Genomic DNA, 17,684 nt, shown 5'->3' on the forward strand with positions numbered 1-17,684 from the left:
TAAAAATAAATATCAAAACGCCAGAATAAATTTTTTTAGCTCGTTGTAACGTTGCAAAAAAATGCAATAAGAGGCGATCAAAACCAAAATGATATCAGTCAAAACGTCAGCTTAGCGAGCAAAAATAGGCCCTCATACAGCGTTAGATCCCGAAAAATTAGAACATTACTGGTCATAGAAATTGCTACAAAAGCATTTATTTTTTTTTTTGACAAATTTCAGAATTTCTTTTTTTTTTCTCACTACTTAAATTAAAAACAAAAACACTAAGTTTGGTATTTACAAACTCATACTTACCAGGTCAGTCTTACCATATAGTGAACATGGTAAATAAGAAAAACAAAAAAAACACTGGCGAATTAAACTATTTTTGCAGTCTCACTGCAATTGGAATTTTTTGCCAGTTTTACGGGACATTATGTGGCAGAATGAATGGTGGCATTCAAAAGTACAAATAATCCTGCAAATAAACAAGCTCTTACATTGTTATATTGATGGGGAAAAAAAGCTTTTTAAGAAGGGGAACAAGGGTAAGAAAAAACAAAAACGCAAAAACTGAAAATAGCCACAGCGTGAAGAGGTTAATAAATTGGTGGACGAGGAAAATGTTGGCTTATTTCAATAAAGTATTTTATTTGTTTCTTTTTTTTTTATTATTATTATTTCTGGGTCAGTAATGGAGGTGTCTGATAGTAATGGAAAGGTGTCTAATACCATAACCTTGATGTCAGATGTGTTTTTGGACACTTCACAGCTGGTATCAACTGCAAAAACAATTGCCCCGATTGCCAAAGCATCAGGGCAATGGGAAGAGCAGAGGCAAAGCGTAAGAATTGGAGCATCTTATGTGATGAACCATGCCAGCAGGTTGGTATTTTTACACTATAAGGCCTTGTGCGCACACTGCGTTTTTACCCGCGGTTTTGCTGCAGAAATTTCTTGAGAAATGTTTGTAATCTTTCTGCAGACATTTCCCAGCAAAACCTATGAGAAAAAAAAAAAATAGTTATGCGCACACTGCGTTTTTTTTCTCAAGAAAATTCTTTCTGCAGAATTTCTTGATAACATTTATTGAGAAAATGAGCATGTCACTTCTTTTCTGCAGGTACCTGCGTTTTTTTGCCATACATAACAGTAAAAAATCGCGGGGACCAACTTGCGGAAAATCTGCGGTAAATCACGGCAAAACCGCGGGTGCGGTTTTACTGTGGTTTGTGCCGCGGGTGCAGGATTCTTTCAGAGGGTCCGACTTTTTCTTAAGAAAAAGTCACTTTCTAGTGCACACATAGCCTAAAGGGCCCAATAAAAATGGACATTCCCAGCCTGATAATATCAGCCCCCATCTGTCTGCTTTACTTTTGTTGGTTATTAAAAAGAACCACAAGTCAGTTTTCCATTTAATTATTTGGTTACTGGAAAAGCTCTACAAGCTATCGATCTGGCTATGTACTGTTGAAACGAGATGTTTACATACACTATATAAAAAGACACATATGCATGTTTTCTCACTATCTGACATGTCATCAGAATAAACCTTTCCCGTTTTAGGTCAATTAGGAACCAAAATTATTTTTATTTGCCAAATACCAGAATAATCAGAGCGAGAGAAACGTTTACATACACTAAGAGTATGATCCCTTTAAACAATATATGATGATGTCATGTCTTTGGAAGCTTCTGATAGGTTTATTGGGAATATTTGAGTTAGAGACAAACCTCTGAAAGTATTTTAATGCACCCCGTAACACACTGCTTTTTTGTGTAGCAACATGGGAAAGTCAAAAGAAATCAGCCAAGATCTCAGGAAGAGATTTGTGGAGCTACCAGTAACATGGAAGCCCCCCATATTTCCATTAGCACATGACGGACCGGAGTGGAGATTTTTATTTTTTTGTGGGTTGAATTGAATGCCAATGATCGAAATTTGGGGACAGAACATTTTGGATCACTTCATATTCATCCTGTGCTTTATGCTGAGCACTAACATTAGTTTCCATCCCCATATCCAAAAGACGTGATTCAGGTGAAACTCCCGACAGATCCATTTACTATAATGGGACATCAGAGTTACTCTGGGCTTCATTTGGCCTCTGTTCAGCGGGGTCCTTCTTTTCAAAGGTGCACAGAACTGACAGTGACTGACAGGTCTTCGCCTACATGCGCATATTGGGAGGTTTGGGCAGCATGGATCAGCTGGCAGGTTCCCTTTAACCATACTGTCCAAGAGCCATGACTTTTATATGTTTCAATTTACACAACTTACAAGATAACTTCATTATACCACATACTGTAGTTTAAAAAAAAAAAACAACTTTCATACTTTTTTTTTTATAGAATGCAATTGTTGGTGTTTTGTCTTTAAGGTGTTTACTGTGCAATAAAAATAACATGTTGAATCAATATTTTGTGGGTCAATGCATTTACATCAAATTAACAAATCAATAGACATATATATTTTTTTTTTATATTATAGAAATAGAAGTTTTTTAATGCCAAATTCCAGGACCCCTAACATTTTATTTAAGGGTCCTGTCTCTTCTTCCTGGCGATGATCTCTCCTGCCCTCTCCCAAGGTGGTGATTCTCCTGCTTCTTTTGACATCACATCAACAGTGCAGCTTTTTTTCTCACCGTTCTGGTGTCGAATAGGCTTCACTGCCAATGTTGCTTGACAGCAGGCTCCCTCCAGTTTGTAAGCACGGAGCCAGCTGTCAATCAAGATGACACTGGCAGTGACAGCCTGTTAAATACGAGGGTAAACCTTGAGAAGTTTAAAATAAAAAAGGACACACAAGGCTAAAAATCTTAAAAAAAAGTCGAGGTCTGAGAGATCAACTGTCATGTTATTTTACCTCAAGAAGGCTATCTTTTTTAAGATTTTTAGCCAAAACGCGTTGTAATATTTTCTGTAATATTTTATAGTAGCCGAATAAAAATTCTTCTGATATAATACATTTGGGGATCAGCGCCACGTTTTTTGGATTTGAAGGAGTTTTCAAGCACTTCAATTTAGTGGCAGCCTGTTGACAGAACAGAACAGAAGTAGCTGTCTGTCGACGTGACCGGAAGCAGAAGAATGGTAAGAAGTGGAACAGGATTGCTCTGAGCCAGCATAGCTCAGTGCAAGGCAGAATAAGCAGGTAGTGTGCCACTACCTGCTGGTAAGTTGTTAGACCCAACTAAAAAATAGGCAAAGTCTTGGATAACCTCTTTGGCCTACTGAATGCATAAAAAAAGCAATATGTCGCCATTGTTGGATGTCAGTGTAAGGCTAAGTTCACATTTCCGTTGTTTTGCATCAGTCACATGTGTTGCTTGACGCATGTGACTGATGCGTTGTACAACGGATGACAAAGAAAAGAATTTCATTGTCGGACTCCGTTGTGTGCGGGGGGCGAAGTTTGGGGGCGGAGCTGAGGACGTCAGTGCCGCGGTCTGCATGGCTGGGGACAGGTGAGTGAGTGAGTGTGTGTGTCTACATGCGTGTGTACATGCGGAGTGCGGGAGGGGGCGGAGCCGAGCGGGGCCATGGAGCTGAGGACGTCAGTGCCGCGGGGACTGCAGGGCTGGGGACAAGTGAGTGTGTGTGTGTGTGTGTGTGTGTGTGTGTGTGAGAGAGTGTGTGTGAGTGTGTACATATGCGGAGTGCAGGAGGGGGCGGAGCCGAGTGGGGAAGTGTCGGCCTCTTGCACACTGTATCCAGGGTAAATATCGGGTAACTAAAAGCAAAGCACTTTTTGCTTGGTTACCCGATATTTATCTTGGTTACCAGCTTACACCGCTTAGCGCTGGCTCCCTGCACCCGTAACCACTGTAAATATCGGGTAACTAACCAAAGCGCATTGCTTGGTTACCCGATGTTTATCCTAGTTACGGGGGCAGGGAGCCAGAGAGAGCATGCGCAGCAAAACCCTACAGATCGCGCTGCTCAAAAAACGTTACAGGCTGCGTTGCTCCCGCCCGGTGGTCAGTTAAAAAACTACTGACCGCGACGCAGCGGATGCAACGCAGCATCATCAGTCGCAATCCGTCACTAATAGAAGTCTATGATGAAAAACAGGATTCCTGCAAAATATTTTGCAGGATACCGTAATTCCTCAAGGCTACGGATTGTGACTGATGCAAAACAACGGAAGTGTGAACTTAGCCTAACATGTCAAGAGTCAGGTAGATGTCAGAATGACATCACAACATGTGCCCAACAGATGGAACACCATCGCTGCTACATCATATCAATGTTGGCAATGTCACATGACTGGTGTGGAGAGAGTTAAACGAGAGCTACAGATACAGCATGCATGTGCCATACAGTCGTCTTAATAAGGTCTTAATGTGCATTTTCACTTTTATAACAATATGAAGATTCTTTAAAGAGTTGTACATCTGCTCCAAAATCCAGGTTCAAAACAAACATACCCTAAAACACTCTTTTTAATGAAAAATGACTGGTGTAGTCAAAACTATAGCTGTCTCGTAAGTATCATTAAATAAATATCATAGTATTTTCTTACTCTGTGATATTATAACTATGATAAAAAAAATTCAATGCACATTGTGAGAAGTAAACAAAGGGGACTTCTATTTAGTTCTCATACAAAACCACATTTCAGAGTGAAGAAACACATACACGATGTGATGCAATGTGACATTTTAAAAGGAAATTGACTGCAAAATCCTACTTCCCCTTAAAACAAATACTTTTGTAAGGCCATCAAAAACAAAGTATCAGTATTTTGCACATGCAATATCCGCGAGCGTGCTGATGACACTGGATAAACAATGAGTAGGTACTTTATTTTGGGGATTGGTGGGGTTTCAGAGGATCAGTCTCTCACACGTTAATCAACTTCAAAGTACAAACCAAGGATCTAAAAAATAGATTCATCCAATAAGGTTATCCAATTACTAAACTTTGCCAAACTTACAAATAAGTTCAAAGCATAAACAATCTCTTCTCAGTCCAACTCCCAAGTGTGAACGCTGACCACCAGATACGTCTAATCAGTAACCGGGGGCATCCTTAACGCAGATCCAGACCTTAAAAGAGTTGTCAATCACTTCTTTAATGACACAGTGACCCACTGAATATTAAAACATCTGATACTTGCCTCCCGGCCCAGCAACGTTCCATGCCGGTGCTCGCATTACATAATTATTCCATGTGAAAGCTGCAGCTAATTGCTGGCTGCTAATAATCTGCAAATACACACCTCCCCAGAACGTCAGAGGTTTGTTCAAAGGAAGTGTGCAACTAATTTGGGGCCGCTGATTGTCATGTGAGTGTTGGCACATGGCGCCGACATGGCTGGAATGGTGCCGGGGCAGGTTTTGTGTACAAGTTATTTTTATTTTCAATAGAGCCCTGTTTCATTTAAGAAGAGCTTGTCCAAGCAGAGGACAACCACTTTGATAATTTCACTGCCAAGGATGTATCTTACTTCATTGCAGGATGGCAACTCAGTAGTAAAGAATGTACAATGTACAGTGGAGAAAAAAAGTATTTAGTCAGCCCCCGATTGTGCAACTTCTCCCACTTAAAAAGATGAGAGGCCTGTAATTGACATCATAGGTGGACCACAACTATGAGAGACAAAATGAGAAAACAAATCCAGAAAAATCACCTTTTCTGATTTGACAAGGTTTTTTTTTTCACAAATTATGGTGAAAAATAAGTATTTGGTTAATAACAAAAGTTCATCTCAATATTTTGTTATATATCCTTTGTTGGCAATGACAGAGGTCAAACATTTTCTGTAAGTCTTCACAAGGTTGGCACACACTGTTGGTGGTATGTTGGCCCATTCCTCCATGCAGATCTCCTCTAGAGCCGTGATGTTTTGGGCCGGTCGCTGGGCTACACGGATTTTCAACTCCCTCCAAAGGTTTTCAATGGGCTTGAGCTCTGAAGACTGGCTAGGTCATTCTAAGACCTTCATATGCTTGTTCCGAAGCCACTCCTTCGTTGCCCTGGCCGTGTGCTTGGGATCATTATCAGGCTGAAAGACCCAGCCACGTTTCATCTGCAATGTCCTTGCTGATGGAAGGAAATTTGCACTCAAAATCTCATGATAAATGGCCCCATTCATTCTTTCATGTACACGGCTCAGTCGTCCTGATCCCTTTGCAGAGAAACAGCCCCAAAGCATGATGTTGCCACCCCCATGCTTCACAGTAGTTATGGTGTTCTTTGGATGCAACTTAGCGTTCTGTCTCCTCCAAACATGACGAATTGTGTTTCTACCAAACTGTTTTACTTTGGTTTCATCAGACCATATGACATTCTCCCAATACTCTTCTGGATAAGCCAAATGCTCTCTAGCAAACTTCAGACGGGCCGGGACATGTACTGGTTTAAGCAGGGGAACATGTCTGGCACTGCAGGATTTGAGTCCTTGACAGCATAGTGTGTTACTCATGGTAGTCTTTGTTACGGTGGTCCCAGCTCTATGCAGGTCATTCACTAGGTCCCCCTGTGTGATTCTGGGATTTTTGCTCACCGTTCTTGTGATCATTTTGACCCCATGAGGTGAGATTTTATGTGGAACCCCAGATCGAGGGAGATTATCAGTGGTCTTGTAGGTCTTCCACAGTTTATTTCATCATACCAACCTGCTTGCCTATTGCAGATTCAGTCTTCCAAGCCTGGTGCAGGGCTACAATTTTGTTTCTGGTGTCCTTCGACAGCTCTTTGGTCTTCACCATAGTGGAGATTGGAGTGTGACTGTTTGAGGTTGTGGACGGGTGTCTTTTATACTGATAAGTTCAAACAGGTGCCATTACTATAGGTAATGAGTGGAGGACAGAGGAGCCTTTTAAAGATCAAAATTACAGGTCTGTGAGAGCCAGAAATCTTGCATGTTTTTAGATGACTAAATACTTATTTTCCACCATAATTTGCAAAACAAATCTTGCCAAATCAGAGAAGGTGATTTTCAGGATTTGTTTTCTTATTGTCTCTCATAGTTTTGGTCTACTTATGATGTCAATTACAGGCCTCTCATCTTTTTAAGTGGGAGGACTTGCACAATTGGTGGCTGACTAAATACTTTTTTTCCCCACTGTATATTCCTACATTCCATCTAACAGTGTAGCCGAGACTCAGGCAGAGATGTCAGGGGTTAAAGTTTAGGGCTACATAATGTCGCTCCTGACTGTCACTTCAATTTGTGACATCTTGGGCTGTATTCTGACTACAAGGGCAATTATGGGAATCTCAGATTCAAAATGAGCCTGCAGATCTCTGCTGTAGCTGCGATGCACGCTGATACAGCCTGCTAAGATGTCTTTCCACCCATTCCCCCACACACTCAGCTTGTGTGAAGAATGAGAAGGTGAACTAAGGGGGGAGGGTGGGGTGACACGCGCAGGGACAGGAGAAAAATAATGTGTGATCTCTTCCTGTCCCTGTGTAGGAATAGGTGTGAATCACACCAGCAAAGTAAAAATAAAAATGTTTAGAAAATAAAAATGTGAAAACAAACAAACTTTTTTTGCTGTAAAGTCCTTTACTATTTGGGAAAAAAAAGCCTAAACATATTAGGCATTGCAAAGTCTGCAACCACCGGCATTATAAAAGTAGCTTGTTACACAATGAATGCCATAAGAGAAAAATAAAAAAAAATAAAGTCAGAATTGTTCATTTTTAGTCATGTTGCCCAATATATAAAGAGATGTTATAAAGCGATCAAAAAGTCACAAGTCCAGAATTTTAAATTACAGTTTGTCCCACAAAAAAAAAGGCTTCACACAATCCTTGGTTGCAAAAATAAAAAGGTTATAGCTCTTAGAATATGGCAACACAAGAAAAAAATACATACCGTATTTTTCGGACTATAAGACGCACTTTTTTCCCTCCAAATGTTGGGGGAAAGTGGAGGGTGCGTCTTATAGTCTGAATGTAGGGCATGGCTGCGGGGAATGAGGGTGCTGCGGTGGAGAGGGTCATCAGCGGCACGAGCAGGCTGTAGCAGAGCCTGCCGTGACCACGTGGGCCCGCTCATTTCATATACACTGCATCGTCTCGCCCATCATCTCTCGGCGCTGACAGGTCGTTGGGATGATGGGCGTGGGGTGCACGCACAGTAAACAGCCGGCATGCGTGATTACCCCTGGCAACTACAGCCTGGAGTGATCATGTGTGGCTATATTCACTGCCCCCCACGCATCATCATCAGCACGGGGGGGGGCGTGATTAAGTACGGTATACTCACCGTTTCCTGTAGCATTGCGATGTCCTCCTATCTGCCGGCCAGCTGATCTGTGTGGAGACTAGCGGTGCTCACAGCGACGACGTCATCCCTTTGCACATCGCTCTCCACACACATTAGCGGGCAAGCAGACAGGAGGACATCGCGATGCAGCAGGGAACGGCGACGGCTCCACACAGGTCAGCGGCGCTGCTGCTGGCACAGAGAGGAAGATGATGGATGCTGCAGGGAGTGAGGAAAGGTGAGTATTAACGTTTAGTTTTTTTTCTGTGCCATAGGATACAGGCCATATAGCAGGATGGGGTATATAACAGGATGAGGGCATATACCAGGATGGGGGTATATTATGAGCAGGATGGGGGTATATAGCAGGATGGGGGTATATGAGCAGAATGGGGGTATATGAGCAGAATGGGGCTATATAGCAGGAAGGGGCTATATAGCAAGATGGGGCTATATAGCAGGATGGGGGTATTTATTAGGATGGGGGCTATACCAGGATGATGGACATATATATATAAGGATGGAGATTATATACAAGGCAGGAGGATCATTACCAGGATGGGGTACCTTAGTAGAGAATTTGGGGATATTACCCCCATAACAGTGTCAGCAGCAGATCCTCGCCCCAGAACAGTGTGTCATGACCACATTTTTTGCTTAAAATTTTATTTTCCTATTTTCCTCCTCTAAAACCAGGGTACGTCTTATCGTCCGGTGCGTCTTATAGTCCGAAAAATACGGTACTTTTTGTTAGTGAGAAAGTAAGAAATATGTAAATTAACTAGACATACTGTATGTGGTATCGCTTTCAATAACAACCCAAACTATAAAATGAGCATCACATTCAGTATGCATCATGAAGAGGAAAAAAAAAGCCAGAATTGTGCCAATTAAAAAATATGGGGGGAAAAAAAAAAAAAGTGTTATGAACTTCCAAATAGTAGAAAAAAATAAGCTCTCATAAAACTTAATTTCCATAAAAAAAAATATTAAGCAGCTCTTTGAACATTGTGACACATAGAAACATTTTTTTTCATTGGATTTTTAATGATAAACTATAAATAAATGCCATATACTGAGAATCCTCGTGTTCATAATAACCCCATCTATAAAATAAATGTTATTCATCACGCATGACTACCACCACAAAGAGTCAGAATCGCTGAATTTGATACATTGTCTCACAAAAAAAATGGAATGAAAGGTGATCAAAATTCAAGTACACACCAAAATGGTACCAATAAACACTACACTTTGCCCTTCAAAAATAAGCCTTCACACAGCTCCATCAACAATCTCCCAGAATATGGTGACAAAGAAATATTTTTGCCTTTTACCAAGTATTTAAGTTTCTCGTTTGCCCCATTGGGGGAAACAGTAACAGTGGGATAGTCTGCTGTGACTGGAGGCTGACACTTGTCCAATTAAAATAAAAACTGGCTTCCCCACGGAAACTGTACCGCAGCTGCCAACACCAGGCTCCTCAGCTTTTTGTAGCGTCCCTTTTCTTTTTCAGATTGGAGGATCCAGGGTAACGGTCTAACAGTGCACTCGGTTTCACCCCCAAAGCAGTGTAAGTAAAAGTGTTCAGTTGGTATTCTCTTACATCAGTATGGCTAGAACATGTTCCTTGACGCAGTCAGCGATCAAGTACTGGGGAAGTGGTCTTTAGCATCAGGACTCCTGCCTGCCGCCTGTCTCAATTCGAACGTTACTGCATGGAGCCAAAGATGGATGGGTGAAGTTCTGTTGGACATCGGAGTATGCCTGAGCCTATTTTCCCCTCCCGCCTCCTCCTCTCTCAATTATTTTTTTTTGGTGTGGTGATGGGTGGGAGGGTTATGGAGCGTGTTGTGTACAAAGTGTTCACTTTTTTTTTTTCTTTATTTCGTAGTGTGTCAGCAAAGTTCGATGGCACAGTGTTTTTTTTTGTTTTTTGTTTTTTTTTTAATCTTCCAGTTGGGTGGCAGGCATTTCTGTACTTGAATGCTGCAATTAGCATGCTGGGGCATTTGGCCATTCAGGGCGCCAGATGCAAGCACATCCTCTCCACCTGTCTAATTGCAGCGCTCTCCTTACTCTTCCAGCTTTGACTGAGTCTCTTTGTCTGTACTTCAGGCAGAAGTAATTGCAAGAGTTCGCTCTCCAGAACATTTCTATTCAAACCTATTTATGATACCCAAAACGAGCGGTTCTGTGCTTCCTATCTTGTATCAAAGGTAGGAAAACAAAAGGATCCAGCTGCATCACTTCAGAATGGAGTCACTTTGTTCGGTTCCATGGAGCCTGGGGAATTCCCATCTTGACATTCAGTAAATCTATCTTCACATACCTATTTTTCACACACATTAGGGGTTCAAATCAGGAACAGTTTCAGTTTGTAGCTCTCCCTTCGGCTTGTCTACAGTGCCTAGAGTATTTACGAAGGTTCTGGCTCCAGTGATGGCATTACTCCAGACCAGGGGGGTGTTGATGATCCTTTACCTGGACAATATTTTTATCAAGGCACCATCCTACTTGTAGAATGGGAAGATTCTTGGGATCGTCCTGGTCTTCTTCGCTTACTTCGTATGGATTGTCAACAGAATACAGGTCTCTCTGGTCCCAGTACAGCGACTACAATTTCTGGGGATAATATTCAACACAGTTCATGTGTGCGGTGTTCCTTCGGATGAGAATAGATCAGATCTTTAGGCGTCAATCCTGAATCTGAGCCGTCCCAGAAGTCATCCCCTCCATTTTAACATAAAGGCTACTTTACACACTGCGATATCGGTCCCGATATCGCTAGTGTGGGTACCCGCCCCCATCTGTTGCGCGACACGTGCAAATCGCTGCCCGTGTCGCACAACAGCCGTCACACATACTTACCTGTCCGGCGACATCGCTGTGACGGACGAACCGCCTCCTTTCTAAGGGGGCGGTCCGTGCGGCGTCACAGCGACGTCACTGAAGCGTCACTGAACCGCCGCCCAATAGCAGCGGAGGGGCGAAGATGAGCGGGACGTAACATCCCGCCCACCTCCTTCCTTCCGCATAGCGGCCGGGAGGCAGGTAAGGGGAGCTTCCTCGTTCCTGCGGCGTCACACGCAGCGATGTGTGCTGCCGCAGGAACGAGGAACAACTTCGTTACTGCTGCAGTAACGATTTTTGAGAATGGACCCCCGTGTCGCCGATTAGCAATTTTGCACGTTTTTGCAACGATGCAAAATCGCTTATCGGTGTCACACGCAACGGCATCGCTAATGCGGCCGGATGTGCGTCACAAATTCCGTGACCCCAACGACTCCGCATTAGCGATGTCGCAGCGTGTAAAGCCCACTTAAGAGTCCTGGGCAAGAGGGTGACAACTTTCGAGGCGCAGTGTCATTCCCCTACAGAGTATTCTTCTAGCTTGTTGGGACGGGTCTTTGAAGTCTCTGGATTGTCCCATTCTCCTGTCGCTTTAGAGATGGTTGTTAACCTCAGATGGTGGTTAACCTCACCTTTGTTAGCTAAGGGTCACTCATTCTATCCTTTTCAGTGGCAGGTACTGACAACAGATGCCAAACTGTTCATATGGGGGAATGGTCTTTCCTCACTTGTTCATTCAGGGGTACTGGAGCAATCAAGAGAGGAGTCTTCCTATCAATGTTTGGAGCTCAGAGCTGTGTGCCTGGCACTTCTGCATTGGCAGCAACTTCTCACTGGATTATTAGTTCCGATTCAGTTGGAAAATGCCACTGTGGCACCATACATTAATCATCAGGGAAGGACATGGAGTTTAACGGCCATGTCAGAACTCACAAAGATTTTGAGATGGGCAGAAGATAGGGTGTCGCAGCCCCCAGGTATCCTCTCTTGTTCCGTCAGCGCCTCTCATCCCCGTGTGTCAGGGGCACCGATGTTCTCTTACTGCTGCTCTCTACTGCCTGTCTCGTCCTCTGCTTCCCAAGGCCCACACATGCACTTCAGGGCTCTCAGAAGCATGCTCAGGGCGCGACCTAACCCGGAAGTGCCTCTCGGCCGCCTGCAGTGAGGCACCATGTATATAAGGCATCCTCCATTATTGGGTGGTGCCTGTTTAACATGTCCCCGTAGGTAGTCTACCCATGCTACTTGTCAGGTCCCTGTGCTATTACCCACACTCCGTATTGTCCAGTGACTTTGTTCTGTTTCTGTCTAGTACTCAGTAAACCTGTCTGTATCCATCCTGTGTCCTCCAAACCCTTCAAGCATCCTCCCACCTGGTTGTGTCCACCGGAAGCAGCCTGCACCATCTCCCACCTCATCCGCTCCGGCTCCTGGTCTTCGTTCTGTGGCGCCAGCTGCTGAGGTATTGGGATCATCCAGGACTGTCTCCTGTCGGCTACCTATCTGCGTGTGTACCTATTTCCACCTCTTGTGGTTGTAATGAAAACTCGATGGCCGCTCAAGTCCGCTTCTCCGGGTCAGTGAGTGGTATCCTGAAACAGTGGACACACTTCTCTCTCGTCCAATTTACAGGGCATGACAATCAGGAGGGAAGGCATTCTAGACACACTCGTCGCCCAAAACTGGCCTTGAAGGGCCTGGTATGCGAACGTAATCTATCCCCTTGCAAATGTTCCTTGGGTTTTCCCGATCTGCCCAGATCTTCTTTTTCAGCGGCTATTCTTCCACGAGAATATACAATCGATCAAGTTAACAGCATGGCTGTTGAATCCACAATTCTGAGGGCAGCGGGGCTATCAGAACCAGTGATTCAGACCATGAGTTTCCATTATCGCACCTAGAGGACCTACTTTGTTGGTATGAGTCGACTACTGCTACCTCAATATTCTTTTAATTGCGCCTTAAAGTAGCGGAGTGTTGCTCTCCTGTTGTGCTATTTACCTGATCCTTCATCAGGATGAGGTAGTGTTGAGGCGGATTCCTTCCTTTTTCCCTAAGGTGATTTCAGCTTTTCACCTCAAAGGAGTTTTGCCTTCTGTTTGCCCCACACCTTCCTATCCTAGGGAGAAGGTCTTGCATGGGCTGGATGTAGTCAGGTCCCTTATGCGTTCTAATCTAGAAGCAGGGTGATGTGTGGCCTAGTAACCCCTTCCTACCCATCCCTGTGTTGTAATAGTGTGTAATATGAATGTATAAAAATATAATGTTTTTATTACTTACGTGTTTCCTATCTAAATGATCAGGGGCTCTGGCCCCATGGGCGTCGCATCGCCCTGTGGGTGTTTACATGGTTTTCTTGGTATCACGCTTCTGTGGGCGTGATACCATCGATTTACATGAGCGACGTCCCCGTCGCTCCTTGAGATCCCGCGCGTGCGCGCTTACCATTCCCCCAGCCTTGTTATCCGTGGTGCTTGCTTCTCATCTTCAGACGCGCACTGTGCATGCTCAGAACACTCCTGTGGTTCGGACCATGCACAGATGCGTCTGAAGCCGAGAAGCAAGCACCCAATAACAAGGCTGTGGGAATGGTAAGCGCGCACGAGCGGGATCTCAAGGAGCGACAGGGACGTCGCTCATGTAAATCCATGGTATCACGGCCCTGTGGCATCTAGCCCCGATGCGACGCCCATGGGGCTAGACCCTGATCATTTACATAGGGAACACGTAAGTAATAAAACTTATGTTTATACATTCATATTTCACACTATTACAACACAGGGATGGGTACGAAGAGGTTACTAGGCCACACATCACCCTGCTTGTAGGTTACAACGCATATGGGTCCTGACAGGTTGCCCTTTAACACAATATCAAGAACATGTTAGTGATTGCAGGAGTGATCCATATAGAGAGAGCTCAGGAGCTGAGTTCCCTCAACAATCAGCAGATATCGGCAAAAATAAAAAAAATATGTAAAAAGTTTAAAGGGCATTTGTCAGCAAGTTTTTGCTATGTAAGCTGAAGCCAGCATGCTGCAAGGGTTAACAGAAAGTTCAGGCATGCCTGTTTTGTCACAGTATGATCTTTGGTTTATTTTCTATGTTTGCTTAAGCAGCAGAACTCATATTATAGGACTAGAAACTCAGAGAAGTCAGACTCATCCCCTGCTGTGATTGCCACCTTACATTCAATGTACAATCTCTATAGAGAAGCTGGTGTGGGTGGGGGCAGCTCCCTGGGCTCAGCTACATTACAAGCGAAAAATTCAGATTGTGTCAGAACGCTGCAGCCAGCAATCTATGTGACACACTGTTGGATTCAGAATCTCCACCAATCTGCATCAAATGCAGTGCGCACAGTACCAGCAAAACCTGAGATTTCAGAAATACACATGATTGCTTTGCTTTCCTGACTGAAATGGAAGACTGGTGCATTTTTGAAAGAAGCTGCATGTCAATTCTTTTAGCGTTTTTTCACCATTGAATGCAATAAGAAAGTACTAAGATGCTGCAAAACCGCAACTGCTGTGTTTTTGCTGCTTTTGTGGTGAATGAAACTAACCTTATTAAACATGTACAGTAGATAAATGACACACCAAGTATGAAGTAAAAAAAAGCAGCAAAATCTTTTTTCCAGTGCTTTTTTAGGCTATGTGCCCACGTAGCGTATTTTCATGCAGTCACGCTGCGTTCTGCACCGCAGCGTAACTGCATGCGTCCTGCGTCCCCTGCACAATCTATGAAGATTGTGCATTATCCATGCCCACGTGGCGTATTAGAACGCAGCGCTTCGGCTGCTGCTGAAGCGCTGTGTTCTAAGAAGTGACATGTCACTCCTTTCGTGCGCTTTGCATGCAGCCTCCGCTCTGTCTATGGTGGAGGCTGCATCCAGGGCACATGAAATCGGCTTTTCATTACGGACTGTTTCTGCGGTGATTTGAAGCGCACGTGTGCTCTTCAAATCGCTGCAGAAATTTCTGCAGTGACAGAATGCAAAGTGGGCACATAGCCTTACTGCCAATACAGCAAGTTTTAGCTCCAGCAAAACCACGTGAGAAGATAGCTTCACAATGTCCATTATTCCTTAGAAATAGGAGTGACAAGTAAGATGATGTTGCCATTCTGTCTTATCTAGATGGCCATCAGTATGGAGACGTCATTCTGTCGTCCTCTGTTTGCTCTGTCCCAGTTTACAAAACACCGTGGGTTATAGAAATGAGGAAGCACGAATCTCGCGACTGCTTTAGTGACCAGTCAGTGTGAAACCTGGAATATTTTCACTAATAACCAGTCAAAACATAAAAACAGCAGCAAAAAAAGTATTAAAAAAATATATGATGAATAATAGTCTGAATTAAATATGTCCTTTTTGCAAATCTGTTACCTTTAAAATCAGAAAGTTTTGTTTGGTAAATTAAAAAGAAAGATTCTTTTTTTCAGGTCCTCGCATTAAGGTCTGCTTTATAATGATTCCATATCAAAATTAAATAACACATGTTAAAGGGGTGGTTCACCCATTTTTTTTATTTTCTGTAGGAGTTCTACTTACCTTTCTAGGCGTTTTCTCCATTGGCTTCTGTTTCCAGTTCTGGCACTGAGCGGCGCTATCCTGCACGCTCAGTGCCGGTCACATGACCCCCTGGAGCTGTGGCCGCCAGCATCCTCTGACGTCCCGGCATTTCCGGGCTCTCAAACAAGACGGGAACGTCAGAGGAGGCTGGCACCACTCACACTGAGGTGACAGGGCTGTGGGCGGTGACTACCGCACATCACAGCCCAGTATCGAGAGGAGGATGGGGAGGATCCGGAGGACGTCAGTGTGGAGCCGGCGTCCTGCAGATGGTGAGGCACGGGGCGCCAGTGTGCAGTACAGGGGGGGGGGTTCTTCAGCTGAATCCCCCCCTGCACGTAAGTATGTGATCACACTCTCCACCCGCCCGCTCTGCTGCGATGTCAGGAGAGCGGCCGGTGTCGGGCAGTGTGATCATCTGCTCCTCCCAGCAGCAAGACACTGACAGGCATGTCACCGCTGTGCTCTGCCATCTGTCCTGCTGCATGGGACCAACTGTCTGCACTCTGTCACCTGCACCACAAGTCACAGAGTGGGGCAGTTAGTGACATGTAGCATCCGGTCACCTGCACAACAAGTCCCAGAGTGGAGACAGTGACATGCTCTGCTCTGACACATAGTGTGCTGCATGTCACTATCTGTCTCCACTCTGGGACTTGTTGTGAAGGTGACCGGATGATACATGTCAATAACTGCCCCACTCTGAGACTTGTTCAGGTGAGAGTGTATACAGTTGGAACAATGCAGCAGAAGTCACAGAGTGTAGCAAGTTAGTGACATCTATCATCCGGTCACCTGCACAACAAGTCCCAGAGTGGATACAGTGACATGCAGCACACTATGTGTCAGAGCAGAGCATGTCCCCAACTTGCTCTGCTCTGCCATCTGCGGTGCTGCATGTCACGTTTTTGCCACGATTTGGTGCGTTTTTTGCTGCGTTTTTGCTCACTGCGTTTTTAATCAGTGCACAATGCCATTAAAGATTGTTGATGGAAAAAAAAAAAAAAGGTCTGATGTAATTTCCTTATTCAAAATGTTCATTGTATGCAGGAGAGCAGACAGCAGCTGCAGAACTACAAGGCTCAGCATCCTCCATTCACTAGTGTATGCAGGAGAGCAGACAGCAGCTGCAGAACTACAAGGCTCAGCATCCTCCATTCACTAGTGTATGCAGGAGAGCAGACAGCAGCTGCAGAACTACTTGGCTCAGCATCCTCCATTCACTAGTGTATGCAGGAGAGCAGACAGTAGCTGCAGGACTACAAGGCTCAGCATCCTCCATTCACTAGTGTATGCAGGAGAGCAGGCAGAACTACAAGGCTCAGCATCCTCCATCCAGGATTGTATGCAGTTTTTTACCCAAAAAGAAAAAAAAATGATATGGGCTTCGCCATATTTCTGTATGCTAGCCGGGTACAGCAGGCAGGTACGGGCTGCCCCCAACCCCCAGCTGCCTATTTGTACCCGGCTGGGAACCAAAAATATAGAGAAGCCCTTTTTTTTTTTTTAATTATTTCATGAATTTCATGAAATAATTTAAAAAAAAAAAAATGACGTGAGCTTCGCCTTATTTTGGTGTCCAGCCGGGTACAACTAGGCAGCTGGGGATTGGAATCCACAGTGAAGGGTGCCCAAGCTTTCTGGGCACCCCCACTGCGAATTGCAGTCCGCAGCCACCCCAGAAAATGGCGCTTTCATAGAAGCGCCATCTTCTGGCGCTGTATCCAACTCTTCCAGCTGCCCTGATGCCGGGTGACAGCTGGGTAATAATGGAGTTAGGGCTAGCTGTATATTATCAGCTAGCCCTAAGCCCGAAATTCATGGTGTCACGCCAATATTAGACATGGCCACCATGAATTTCTAGTAATGATAAAAAAAAAAAAAACACAACACACAGAAAAATATTTTTATTAGAAATAAAACACAACACAATTAGTGACTCCATCTTTATTGAAATAAACCCCCCTCTGCAGTAATCCTGGGTTAGGGTCCCGCGCCGTCCAATCCGGATCCAATATCATCTGATCGGTTTGCTGGAAGGCAAAGCGAT

At 44.3% G+C, this 17,684-nt stretch overlaps 1 protein-coding gene across 3 annotated transcripts in view; it reads right to left on the reverse strand.

Annotated features, from left to right (window-relative positions):
• JAK2 (Janus kinase 2) overlaps positions 1 to 17,684 on the reverse strand; it is a 329,829-nt gene that overhangs the window by 154,984 nt on the left and 157,161 nt on the right. The window lies entirely within an intron of this gene.

This window comes from Anomaloglossus baeobatrachus, chromosome 1 (assembly GCF_048569485.1).
Source record: "Anomaloglossus baeobatrachus isolate aAnoBae1 chromosome 1, aAnoBae1.hap1, whole genome shotgun sequence".
Lineage (NCBI taxonomy): Eukaryota > Metazoa > Chordata > Amphibia > Anura > Aromobatidae > Anomaloglossus > Anomaloglossus baeobatrachus.